This window comes from Asterias rubens, chromosome 4 (assembly GCF_902459465.1).
Source record: "Asterias rubens chromosome 4, eAstRub1.3, whole genome shotgun sequence".
In the NCBI taxonomy this organism is placed as follows: domain Eukaryota; kingdom Metazoa; phylum Echinodermata; class Asteroidea; order Forcipulatida; family Asteriidae; genus Asterias; species Asterias rubens.
The window spans coordinates 13,821,379-13,836,195 of record NC_047065.1 but is presented as its reverse complement, the minus strand read 5'-3'; the positions used below and the strand labels follow the sequence as shown (position 1 = coordinate 13,836,195).

The 14,817-nt window shown below is 38.7% G+C and overlaps 1 long non-coding RNA gene across 1 annotated transcript in view; it reads right to left on the bottom strand.

Moving 5' to 3' along the window:
• LOC117289484 overlaps positions 1-12,767 on the bottom strand; it is a 30,241-nt gene extending 17,474 nt beyond the window's left edge. The window contains exons 1-2 of the long non-coding RNA XR_004518946.1: positions 12,683-12,767; positions 10,795-10,878 (exon numbers count right to left, since the gene is read on the bottom strand). This is a non-coding gene — a long non-coding RNA (uncharacterized LOC117289484). The remainder of the gene's footprint in view (positions 1-10,794; positions 10,879-12,682) is intronic.
• Between the last annotated feature and the right edge of the window lie 2,050 nt (positions 12,768-14,817).

The window sequence follows — 14,817 nt, the reverse complement described above, 5'->3', positions numbered from 1 at the left end:
CAATTGAGCTTAAATTTTCACTGTTTGTAATGTTATGCACATTTTGGCATACACCAAGTGAGAATACTAGTCTTTCAAAATATTACCAAACGTATCCAGTGCCTTACAATTCACCAGGCCTAAAAAATGTTCTCAAATCAATCTATATTTTGTATTAGCCAGTACAAGTTTGCTCAGTCTGTTCCTTTAATAATAACTAGTTCTAAGTGTTTAGCACATTTCAATGTGATTCACATTAGTGGCCTCGTCATTGGGCCAATAACATTCCTTTAAGCTTTCTCAGCTCTCTATGGAGTAAACAGCCCTGAGCTGCAGTAAGGTGCAAGTGGCTTTTCAACCCCTACCCTCACACAGGTGACCATTTATTCCCCTGTGCGAACACAAGTGCCATGATAAGATTCGAACCCACATTCCGATGATTAACCACCAGAACTTGAATTTGATGCTCTTAACCACGACACCCTTCCTTTAATTTTAAATGAAATAAACTATATTGATGAAAGTGTAGATTATTTTATTTAATCTAAACTCAACTGTCAATTCGTTACAGACTAAAGTGAATATTTCAACTTGAAAATAGCTGTCATCCCAAATTAAAAGATAAAATAAATATGATCATTGTCCAACAAGACACAGCTTAAAATAGTTATCTTTCGATGTACCAAATCATTTTGATTTGAAATAATCTAATTGTGAGCTGAGCAAACTTGCATTGTACTGGACAGATAATGCTTGACAAAGTACACAAAATTAGACGCAATTACATGCAAGGAAACATACACTGTACACTGTTATCTTGGAAAGATTTCCATATCCTGCCACCACTTTATCACTTAAATGTGTACCTCAAGGAGTATCTCATTTGAGTAAATTCAATACAAAGTTATCTCTGATTATAAATGAAAAAGTGGTGATAGGATATGGGCGTTATCCTCTATATTTTTAAATTCCCTTTGATTAAACAAAATTAAAGTGTGACAAGTTTTAACAGAGTAAACTGTACCAATACAGAACCCTAAACAGAAACCTTAAAGGCACTGCATATTATTGGTAATTAATCAAAATAATTGTTAGCATAAAAACTGACTTGTTTTCCCTGTTGGTAGTTAAAAAAACATTGGGAGAAACGGCTCCATTATTTTCTTGCAGCTTCGATGACCAATTGAGCCAAAATTTTCCCTTTTGTTATTTTGGGTATATTTTGAGATATACCGTACACCAAATGACAATACTATTTTTTAACTTACCAAAAGTGTCCAAGTGCCTTTACAATTCATCAAAAAATGTTCTCAAATCAATCTATATTTTGTATTAGCCAGTACAAGTTTGCTCAGTCTGTTCCTTTAATACAAACTAGTTTTTAGTGTTTAGCGCATTTTCCAATAACTGTATCAATGCGCTTTGCATAAGTGACCTCAACATTGGACCAATATAATTCCTGTAATCCTTCTCAGCTCCCCGTGAACATACAGCCCTGAGCTGCAGTATGGTGCTTGGTTTTTCAACCCCTAACCTCACAGGTACCCATTTATACCCCATAAACACAAGTGCCATGACCAGATTCGAACCCACACTCCGGTGATTAACCACCAGAACTTGAATTCGACGCTCTTTAATTTCAAATGAAATAAACTTTATTGATGAAAGTGTAGATTATTTTTGTGTGTCTACACTCAACTGCAAAAAAAAGAGACATGATGTCCAACAAAACACAGCTTAAAACATGTTATCTTTCAATTACCAAAACACTTTCCAGTTAAAATAATTTAATTGTGAACTGAGCAAACTGGCACTGTACTGGATAGATAATGTTTGACAAAGTACACAAAATTAGATAAAAATAAGGAAACATACACTGTACACTGATATGCAATAATTTCCATATCCTGCCACCACTTTTTTTAACTTACTCAAGGACTATCTCATTTGAGTAAATTCAATTTAAAATTATTTCATAATGAATGGAAAAGTGGTGGTAGGATATCTACATTATGATTGTCCTCTGTATTGTAAACCTCCCTTGATTAGACAAAATTACCGAGTGACAACTTTAAACAAAACAGAGTTTAAACTGTAGCAATAAACAGAACTACAAACAAGAGCCTTAAAGGCACTGGACACTATTGGTAATTACTCAAAACAATTGTTAGCATAAAAACTGACTTGTTAATGTGCAATGGATAACTGTTGATAGTAACAAACATTGTGGGGAATGGCTCCATTATTTTCTTATGTATCTTTGATGACCGATTGAGCCCAAAGTTTCACTGATTGTTATTTTAAGCATACATGTGTTGTGGGATACACCAAGTGAGAATACTGGTCTTTGACAATTAACAAATGTGTCCAGTGCCTTTACAATTAGGCCGGAAACATTGAAAAAGTCGTCACACTATACTATAAAGACATAATCTTTAAAAGCTATGATAGACAATCTAATCAATAGCAAGATGAGTTTACTTTAGAATCACAATGGTAACGATAATGTGAGATGATGGCTGTCTTTTGATGAAGATGCCAGTTCTCCCGAGTTGAAAGAGACGGAAGATGTATTGAATGTGCTACAGACTCTGTAGTATCGAGCTTTGCTAATGGCCTCTCTTGGTACGCATGTGTAGTATCGAGCTTTGCTGATGGCCTCTCTTGGTCCGCATGTTGTTCTCTTTGAAGATCATACACCAAATGAATGCTGACCAGCATATGAATATGTTTGCATATCAGTAATCTTATGAATGTACACTTATTATTGAGAAAACCATTTAACTGAAACATAATCAATGACAAAAATCCGTAAATCTCGATATCGATATTTGATATATTGTTTTAATGTTTTCTCAAAAAGTAAAGCATTTCATGGAGTAATATTTCAGGAGAAGTCTTTCACCATTACCTCCTGTAAACCCTGTAAGTTATTTGTAAATATGTGAACTTTTTTTCTCTTCCTAAAGTGTCCAATGGCTTTAAACACTCTAGGCCTCATTGGAAACTTAAAATTGTCAAATCTACTGACATTTATCTTAATTTACAAAAAAGTGTAAGGATAATGTTTTACATGTCTGTTTCAACCTTGTTTTACACTAACCTCAAACATCATTCCCACTTAACCAGCAGTACTACTAAAATCTTTATACAAGTCCACAAATGGTACTGTCCACTGTGGCATTCTTTGTTGGAATAGTCTGGACAAAATATAACCTACGTGTAAGAGGTTTGAGGAACACAACAGAAAGAGTATTGTAGAACACCAGGCCAGTACCCATACCGCAGTGTGGGGATACGCCGTTCCCGCCAGCAGGAGATCTGTGTGTATATACTCCAACTGACATCAATGAAGTGTCGACCATTCCGGAGTCCAGGCGCCTCCTAATATATACAGTACACTAAACAAAAGCTAAAACTAAACTGGCATGGTGTTCCTTGAAAAGAGAGAAGGGGAAGTAGAAGAGGAAATAGAAAAGGAGCACAGCGAACCTATTCAATAAAACATGTGGTGCTTCCATTTGGGACTTTTATGGCTCTCCAGATTTTTGTAATATTAAATAAATAAAATTAATAATAAAACTTTTATAGCGCGCATTTCACAATACCTATCTCAATGTGCTTGCATTGATTTAACGTCCCCAAAAAGATGATAAGGTTCTCATCAAAACATTTTTTATGTCAATATTAAGCAAATTAACTAATTAGTTTAAGCTAATTATACATTTAACTATTATTTCATGACATTAGCTTTACAGTAGGTACAGATATTCATCATCTTCTTCAGGTCGGGCGTGCTCGGCTTTCTTTGACATGTTTCTTACATCTTTCTCTGTTGATTTTCGCACCTGCATCCAGTATCCTCCATCAATTGATCAAAAAAGGTCGTCTTTGGGCATCTTTGTCTGCTGGGGATGAGTTTTCAAAGTAGAATATCTCCAGCTTTCAAAGTAGAATATCTCCAGCTTTCAAAGTAGAATACCTCCAGTGAGTTATTCACAGTTAGTCAATAGACCATATTAAATTGTGGTTTACAATTTCCTTGGGATTGGCACTGGAGAATTTGTCTGAGTAGTCTGCACAGTGTCCTTGGGATTGGCACTAGAGAATTTGCGTAAGCACAATGTCCTTGGATTGGCACTGCAGACATTGTCAAAGTAGAGTGTGCACAAGGTCCTTGGGATTGGCACCAGAGAATTTGTCAGAGCAGTGTGCACACAGTGTCCTTGAGATTGGCACTGGAGAGTTTGCGTAAGCTCAGTGTCCTTGGGATTGGCACTGCAGAATTTGTCAGAGACACATGCACAATGTCCTTTGTGATTGGCACTGGAGAATTTGCGTAAGCACCGTGTCCTTCGGATTGGCACTGCAGAATTTGTCAGAGTAGTATGCACAATGTCCTTGGGAGTGGCACTGCAGAATTTGTCAGAGGATGCTAAATTTCCTTGGGATTGGCACTGCAGAATTTGTCAGAGGATGCACAATGTCCTTGGGATTGGCACTGCAGAATTTGTCAGAGGATGCACAATGTCCTTGGGATTGGCACTGCAGAATTTGTCAGAGTAGTATGCTCTCCTGATCTTGGCATCAGCAATCAGCATCTGTACCCAGTTCTTTTGTTGAAGAATCGGTGATCGCTTACAACCTTGCAACATCAATGACCCGCCTGTCCACACGAGGGATGGCACAACTCTCCAGGCGAATCAAACTTCAAACACCTTGAAAGCGACATGATGCACATACGCAGACAACCAATGTAGCACGAAAACATGAGAAGACAGAGACATTTGCAGTAGAGCAATAGCAAAAGCTGCCACATTGCGCTGCACCGAACACTATGGCTTGAGACCGGAACTGGTATGTGATCTTTCATTTAATATCTGGTATGGGGTTTCTTTGGTACTGTAAGTGTCAGATGGTGTCTAAGTGAAGGTTAGTGTCTGTAAGGGTCGGTTGTAGGCCTAGTCATTTGTGTCGGTAAGTGATGGTCATGAGTGAGGGGGTTAGGGTTACATTAAGGGTTAGAGTGATAGAACTCCCGGGTAGAACTAGGGTTAGGGTTAGGATGAGGGTTTGGATGAGGGTTAGAGTTGTGTTAGGGACAGACACCAACAAGAAACCCCATTCTGGATATTGAATGCAAGATCAAATAGCAGCTCCATTTGTTTCAAGCCATTAGCACACCAATTTAGCGAAATTTTAATTTGCATTCTAGAGCTCTCTGAATTCCCTGCCGTCGTTTCCTCAGACAACCCAAGATACACGATCTCGATGCTCCCCTCCACGACATAGTGGTGTCCAGGGGTTCACCAACCTACAACATGGCCAGACATCTCACCAAGATCCTCCACCCAATTGGCCTCACACAGCACCATATCACCAACACAAGTTCAACATTCATGTCAGTTTTGTCAAGACAACACTTGATCATCAGTTCCTCCAACACCTGAACAAACAGCATGCACTCATCAAATTGACCATGGAACTAAAGGAGAGCAATACCATCATCTTCCATGATGTTTAAGTCACCAGAAATGCAGAAAGCACCCTCGCCCACACTGTACACTGGAAGCCTGCACGCAATTAGCATTATCCACACAGGTCTTCATTCCATTATCCACTCTTGGAGTCCACCAGCCAGAACAATTTGGTCCACTGTAAGCCCGTAGCAGTTAACTAAAACAGTCATTCGAACAGTTCCAGTTCCATTTGATCGATTCCATACTTGTAAAGATCATCACTTAGGCTGTGTACGCATCCAGTGTATGTCCCTCCTCTTGTAAATGCCATTCATTTCTATTACTTGCAGTTCTGGTTCATGTTGCTCCTGCATGATGTCATCTCTCCATGGTGATCTTCTTCTCTGTCTACCTCTTTTCCCCTTCCCTGTCCTTGGTTGCCAATCCATGATTCTTGTTGTCCATATAATTATTGTCAGTTCTAAGGGTAAAGTGTCCATCCCATCTCCATATAGGCTTTTTCATATATTCCTCTGTTCTCTCTTGTTTCTGTGCATTTAATCCTGTCTCTATATTAAGAAATGTAGCACTCATCTCTCCATTGCTTTTGTTGGTGTGCAAAGTTTATGTTCTATCAGTTTTGTTGTTGTCTGTCCATATTTCTGCTCCATGATCCTATTATTTTTCTCCTCAATACCATATACCATGTAGGTATGTTCCTATCACAAAATATTCCTCTGTGTCGTCCAAAGGAGAGCTCCATCCTGTCTTAATCCTGGTTGATGCTTCATCTTTTGTGACGTCGTTCAGTTTTACTGTTTGGTACAGTATTTATATTCATTGACCCGGGCGATCCCTTGGTCCGTCACCAGTGTTGAGTCATCTGTATTGAAGTTGGTCATGAACCTTTCCTTGTGCATCTTCAAATCATTGTCTTTATTTTTGCTGTTTACCTCATTTATTTGCACTTCTAAGTCATATAGCAGAAGAGGTGATAGAGCCATCATCTACAAAGCAAAGATCTAATAACATTTCCCCATCGATAATGTACCCCTTCCTTCTCATCCAGTAAAGTGTTCTTGAAAACCTCTTCCAACACCATGTTGAATATTTTGGGTGATTTTTTGTCCCCATGTTTTGGTCAATTTAAATCCTACATTATGTACTGCAATACATTAAATTAAAGTATAAAAAAAACTTTAAAAAAACATAACACATAAACCACACAATGGATTTGTACAATCTATAAATCATTGCATGGGCTTTGCATACTTTTAAACAAAAGCTACACAGAGTGTGACCCCATTTGACCTTTCCTTCCAGTTAAGCGCGGGCGTTAGAGCCAATGTCAGTTTTAAACTATTATCTATTTCGAGAAAAGCGCTGTGGCTGGCTGTTCGGCTCCATTGATCAACAGGTTCAAAGAAAGAAAGAAAGATAGATAGATAGATGGATCAATATAGATCAGAGGTAAAGTTTTCACAAGATTACAGCTGAATTGTAACTACATTGTATGACACATTCATTTAAAGTTACTAGATACATAAATCACAAGCAAAAATGGGAATAATGTATACGTTTAATTAGCAATCAATAGTGTCGACCCTAGTCACACAAGTCGCCCAGGGTTTAAACAGGAGTAGACACACTTCACAAAACGTATGTGATTTGTTTTCTGCAATCACACTATTATGATAGATAAAATAAAATATAAACTATGTGAAACTTAAACTGAAATTAAAATAGCGAACAGCAATAGAGACGCAATGCAAGATCAAAGTTGAAACAGAATGTGCTTATTGAATGAATGTTAAATATTCCCTTCATTGTACTGCAAATATTGCAAGATGATCAGACATTGAACTATAAAGAATGCCATCATTTTTGCCAGAGATGTGAATACTGTTTTATAAAGTGGATCAAGACTCCTACTCAAAATTATAATAAACTCAAGGAATCATACACGCTGTATAAAGCATTTAATGGTACTTGACATGCTTGGTAACCGACAAAGACCAGTATTCTCACTTGGTGTATCCTAATGCATACATCAAAAAACAAACCTGTGAAAATTTGAACTCAATTGGTCATCGAAACACCCTTGTTGCATAAATGTGTGTGCTTTAAGATGCATATAAGCTGATATATTTTATTGTTTGAATGAGAAATCACCTCTTTCTAAACAAACTATATGTTACTTCAGGGGAAGCCATTTCTCACAATGTTTCATACAATCAACAGCTCTCTATTGCTGGTTACAAAGTAGGTCAATTACCAATATTGTCCAGTGCCTCTATACACCCTTTGATAAAACTCTCTTTATATTTCAGGAAAATTACAGAGGGACCATGGTCCAATACACGGCTGTCCCACAAGCAAACAACTTAATAACTAGCCTTATAACCAATTCATCACACTATACACAAAATAATACAATGTAAAAGTTATGTTTAAAGCAACATTACATTATTGGCTTTTGCTAACAATACAGTTGCTGGCAATCCTGGCAGTGTAAGCACATTAATCCACCATTTACAATGTGCATAAACAAACCTGTATAGGCTTAATACCGAACAGCCACCTGGGTCACGAGAAAATAGTGAAAATTTTTAACACACTTTCGCTCACACTGCAACAAACTCAATACGGGAAATTAGTTTTATAAACTTCTCATAAAATATGACATTTCAGACAGAAACATTCAAAGGGATGTTTTCTACTGTCAGTGTCAATCATCAATAAACCTAGTTAAGTTTGATGTAAATCTGTGATCTTCGACAAGTGTTGTTCATACCAATTATGTAATGTTCCTCAACAAATCAACAACATGATGATAAAAGTTACTTTTGAATATTAACGTTTACGGTAACAGGACCAAGTAGCTGCCAGTGTAAAATTTCAAAAAATTAAACCGTGAATAGTCTCCATGTACAAGCCAGTAATTTCAAAATTAACTTCTAAACTTTAAAAATGGTTTCTCCAAACATACATTTTTGGCTGCCAGGGATTTGTGGCCGTTCGCGGAATCTACATGTACACTTATTATTGAGAAATCAAATTTATTTAATTTATTTCATATACAATTACCAGGAGCTAAACAATATGCAAAGCATTTTTATGAGACCCATACAAATTGCAACAAAGACTGTATAATAGTTCTGAGCACTGCAGTGACAGCTGTTGCTTTGGTAAAATTTAGTAATGATCCATGTAAAACTACCATTCCTATTTTAAAAGATGTTAAATTTGCATCCAGGATAAAGATTGATAATTTTGGTTTAACCCTTACACCAATGTGTGTTAACACTGTTTACTCAGTACTTTCCTGAGTCCTGTGAAAAGTCCATTCAAGGTGGTGAATGCCCTATTTGTATAGGTTACAAATAACTCATATCATGTTTAAGAATAAACAATGCAATTACTACCAATAAAATAGTATCAGAATTCATTGAGGTATTTAAGTGTGTGCAAGGAAGACCATAATGAAGCCTACTAGAAACTTGTATCATAGAACTAGTCCCTGAAAATACGCAGGTAATGAGAAAATAGATGACTTGTTGAATAGTGAGGCTTGTGGGGCTGTCATATGGAGGGATTAACTTGTAGGCATTATTTGACGATGAGACATACTTCTTTCTACGGTATGTTGGTGAAGAGAGAGACTTTGTCAAAACTCTCAAGAATGTCGGTTTGACCAAGGTGAATGTCATTTATGATGTTGACGAACTGGCTTAAACTGGTGATGTGGTCTGTTTGAGGCCAAGTAGTGGGTGGAGAATCTTGGTGAGATGTCTGGCCATGTTGTAGAATGTTTTAACCCTGGGCGCCACGATGGGATGGAGGGGAATATTGGGATTGTAAATCTTGGGTTGACCGTAGAAACAAGGGCAGGTGGATGCAGAGGTCTTGAGATGGCCTGGGTGTGCTGATGGCTTGAGACGAGACTGATGGAGAGACCGGAGCTTGTTGCTGATCTTGTGTTCAATGGCCAGAATGGAGTTTCTTGGTAAATGTATGTAAGTGTTGGTCGACAGAATCGCAGTCTCCTTGAGGTTATAAGTCAGATGTGGACTCGACCACAAACCCTAACCTTAACTCAACCATAACTCTACCCTAAACCTAACTCAAGTCCATATCCAGATCCTGCTAATCCTCAAGAACACTAACCTACCAAGACCATTCAAATGCAAGCAATAGAATGCTGCCATCTAAGCCCTACCTAAAGACCAATCCATCCACTTCATGCCAGCCGACACACCACTGTGGACATAACTACCACTAAAGTATGACCACAAGGTGACTAAAATTCTGTCGACTGACACTTACAGACGCCTACCAAAAAAAACACATCTTGGCCATTAAATGCAAGATCAGCAACAAGCTCCGATCTCTCCATCAGTCTAAGGCCATCAGCTCACCCAGGTACTGCCATCAAAAGACCTCTGCATCTACCTGCCCTTGTGTCTTCGATCAACCCAAGTTCACAATCCCGATGTTCCCCTCCGTCCCATCGTGGCGCCCAGGGTTTCAACAACCTACAACAAGGCCAACATCTCACCAAGATTCTCCACCCACAACTTGGCCTCAAAGAGAACCACATCACCAATTTAATTAAACCAGTATTGTTGAGCTTCTAGTAAATGGGGTTTATTAATCAATAGTGTTCTTCAAAATTGTTTGGAAAACAGAAACTATCATTTCAAAGTAAACTTTTAATTTGTTGATTTTTATCTACTTTTTTCAAATTTGTATGCATTTTTCACCTAATGATCTGGAGATCATGGAGATCTGGAGATCATTAGAAATATAAAAAAGCCATTAGCGACCTTATAGTTCTGAGTAGCACATAAGAAGGTGTATAAATGACTAATTGTTTATTGAATGTACGAGCTGAAGGCAAGAACTTTTGTAGTTAAATGATTCTACAATTCAGAGTCTATTCTCTGACTAAATCAATTTCCACAAAAGCCATTGTATGAAGTAAATTAAATGATTTGGATATATCAATACTAAGTGTAGATTTTTAAAGACCTCAATGATTTTTTGATACTATTTTATATGTAGTATTGCATGGTCCATTCGAAAAACATAATGTGTGGATATACATTAACAACAAAAATAGGCCATTCATATTGAGTGAACTTACAAGTTGATGCTGCATGAGTTCTGCAGAACCATTTACACAATTTTAACCCTGATTGTCATAACATAGGAATTTGTAATTTTACATCAATCATTACTGGAATTTACTGAAGCAACAGTTAGCACTGTGATTGTTTACTAAAGAGTACAGATTTACAGAATTAATGTTTCATTGATACAACTGGATCCATTTCTGGATGTGATCTGCACTGACCTGATTCCAATCTTCTTCTTGCAAGCTTGATGTGAAGATCCAACCTTGAGTCTTGAAACATCTTGAATGCATCTTCAACCACATCTGCAAATAAAGTATAAGAACTTCCATTAAAAGGGCTAGATGTGGTTCATATCATTTTCTGTAATGAACCAGAGAGCCAGAAGGCCCTATTTCAACCTCCGATGTTAAATTAAGTTTAACGATGCACATGGTCACGAGTAAGAATGGGAGTTCAAACAATTTGTACTTGACGATTCCACAGGTCATATCAACTTGACCCGTCAGACACTTTGACGGCTGAATGGTACGGTACACACGATCTCCAACTGTACGACAAGTACATTTTTTTAAACAGACTAGGCATGCTGAGCAATACTCGACTATCACGAAACCCCCTCTATTGGCTCAGCGCCACAGAGATCACCGATCACCACTCAGATCGCCCTCTATGAGTGGAATAATCCCAACCCGAATACTTGATGACCCGCTGAGCCGTGACAGAGTTGGACTTAACCATTCTGCGCGTAAAAAAAATATGGAAAAACCCAATTCGTGTATGAAAAACCTAATGCGAGATTTATAGACGAGACTCAATAAACGCCAGATGTGAGATGGCAGATATATATACAACCATTGGGCAGATGATGATTTTGCTAGAGATACACCAAGACTAACGCCACATTCGAGTGAATGTGCTCTTCAGGCCAATGTGCCCGCTACGGTAGGTGACACAAATAGGGGCAAGGATATCCGCATAAAAACGATGTTTCTATTAAAAAAAACGATTTCACCTCCTGGCATGGAGTAGATAGACATAGGGCCACGTAAGAAGCGGTACTAATTATTTATTCAGATCATCATCAATCATCTCATCTTCCTATACTGTGCAGAAACCTCCTCTATATTATTATTATTATTACTCGCACATTGGCTGAGGTGGAAACTAGCAGGTGCAGACCATAGAGCTATATATATTGACTAGAGCGCTAACTTGCTCCGCGTTTTGAAGCCACCCTGAGCGTAGACATGTCTGATGTGTTGCGTGACTACGGAACGATTTTAATTTTAAGAGAACACACGTTGCCGCAATTTTTTGGGAAAAGTTTCCGTATGGCGCCACCACTTTTTCATTCGATATGAAATAATATAGTATCTTATTTACCTCAATGAGATATCCCTTTTTGTAAAAATGAGTGAAAAAGTGGTGGCGCCATACGGAAAGTTATCCATTTTTTGGAATTCGGCATGTGCGCTTTCGTACGCGACTGCCCATTCCCGACATCCGCGCTACGAAAACTGTAAGTTCGACTTGATTGACGTACTAAAAAAATATACGCGCCTTTTAAACATGGCGCACATGACGCTTGCAGTTTTGTACGTTCATCAGCAGATTGTGCGTTCAAATTTGCTGCAATTTTTTGGTTCGATGACACATAGAACAGAACAAACGCACTATCATGCAAATAGCCGGAAAAGTTTCCGTATGGCGCCACCACTTTTTCATTCGAAATAAAATAATATAGTATCTAATTTACCTGATTGATATATCCCTTTTTGTAAAAATGAGTGAAAAAGTGGTGGCGCCATACGGAGAGTTATCCCTAAAGGACTCCCACTTTCTCTTTGTCTTGTCTCTTTACTGAATACCATGCGGTAAGGCAGGTCCTGTGGCACCACCACAGTGAGTGACACACAGTGAACAGAACACGCATTCATGACAGTGTGTTTTGGGCACGGAGTCAGAAGGAAATAGAGCGGATTTTGTACATGTGTTTTAAGGGCTAAATAACCAAATATTACCATGCACGAATTACCAGCGGTTTTATGGAAATGCATTTGAAACATGCATTTCGAAAGGAAGAAATTAAAACAAAGAAAGATTTACCTTTTCTTGGTGAAATGAAGAACTACGTCACCGATCCTCTTAATTGTAATGGCGCTGCTCAACTCGCGCATGCGCACTGCTAAATCCTAGCTAGCGGTGCGGTGTGGTGGCGGGGTGTCACCGCTTTTGTTGACGTCAAAATGGTTAGGTTTTTTATCCAATGGCATCGCCGTATTTCGGAAAAAATGAATATTGATCACAAAGTAGTCTTTTAACCAGTGGTTTATTTAGGTTTGTTGACTTTCCTTGGGTATTATTTTAAAAATTCTGAAAAAGATTTCAACTTTTTCATTGCAGTGGTTTCCCAAAATAAAACCAACATTACCGATAATTATCACCACGTATGTTTTTGTTTTTGTTTGTTTTTTTACTTAAAGGGCACAAAAATAAGATTGTTTTTATTTTGAAAATATAAGATCAAGAAAACGCAAGGCCCAGTCCTAGCGACTTTGCTAGGCGGCGACATGGGGCGACTTTTTGTAACGACCCGGGGCGAGCCGGTTAGGGGGCGACTTTGCAGGGGCGACTGTGTTGGTGGCGAGCTTGCTAGGTGGCGAGATGACCAGCCTCCGTTAGATGCAATTGTGTCCGCCATGCAATACTGTCCGCTCCGGACACTTTTGCACACAAAAACCGTCCGGCGGACATGTACATGACTGTACATTTATAATTATGTGCGCGTAAGCGAGCCGTGCATGCACTGAACCTCTTATGCAGCAGAAATATTCACGTATTTTATGATTGCAGCGATCCAACGGCCGAACATTTCCCATGTCATTCATGACAAGCACTTAGCTTGTAAAACAATGGCGAACGTGTTCCGTCGACCAAGGGCGTTTAATTTACTGTAAGGACGGTTTTGTACGGAGCGGACACATTTGCATATGCAAATGTGTCCGGGCGGACACACTTGCATTGTGCATCAGCGTCCGGGCGGACATGATTGCATATGCAAAACCATCCGGCGGAAATTGTTGCATATGCAATAATGTCCTCCGGATAGTATTGCAGAGAGGACATTATTGCATGAGACAACGGCCGCACTGCAACTAGGTCACTATTAAATGACCCTTTCTCATAATCAAGCAGTGTTTTTTCGAACTCTCAGTTCAAATCTCTGTAACCCATGCTGTATTAACCATCTGTAACCAAATCGGGGCTTGAATGGCTTAAAGCCATTATACACTTTCGAGACAGAAAAAAATATTTACAATTAACTTAATACATGGTTTACAGAAGGTAATGGTGAAAGACTGCTCTTGAAATATTATTCCATGAATTGCTTTACTTTTTGAGAAAACATTAAAACAATCATTATCAATTATCGATCTCGAGAATCACGGATTTATTTTAAACACTCGTATTTTCTCCCGACTCCGATGACCGATTGTGTCTAAATTTTCACAGGTTTGATATTTTATATTATAAGTTGTGATGCACGAAGTGTGGACCTTTGGACACTGTTTACCGAAAGTGTTCAGTGGCTGTACGGTAAGGAAGATTAGGGGGCAGAGGATAGCACCATATTCGTGTGTTATCCCCCGGGGGAGGGGATAACAGATATCACTGTAGACAAAGGTGTTTGAGGAAATTCGCAATTGAGTTGCACAATTATTGTGAAAGTGGTGTGTACGGATAATGTGTAGTCAACATAGTTAGCAGACGGTGAGACCCCCAAAACAGACTTTCGAAAGCCGAAACCCCATCACCGTGCAAAAACTGGGCGAACCTTGAAGACAGGCAAAGCATGATAATAATTAGTGTACTGCCTCCTCCATGCAAGCTAGGTGTCCGAATACTGTTATTTTTCATAGTTGATTTGGCTAACCAACCTTGTCCCCGTGTGTCGTTCCGTCTTCTCCATGATGGTCGAGCAGTGTACTCTAGTCCTGCACTAAAAAAATAATTACCCGGGGATTCTCACAGCCATGGAAAAGAGGTTGCGATTTGTTAACCTTCATTAAAGACACTATACCGCCGATGTTGATTTTTTTCGTGGGCTCAATTAGAGCATGTGAAATGGGCGTTCTGTGTTGCTGGTTAACAATTAAAATAGTCTTTTGTTGAGATCATTGCGACCAAACTTGTTGCCAAGGGGATGCGTATGCAACGGAAGCATGGTGGAAGGCAGTCTC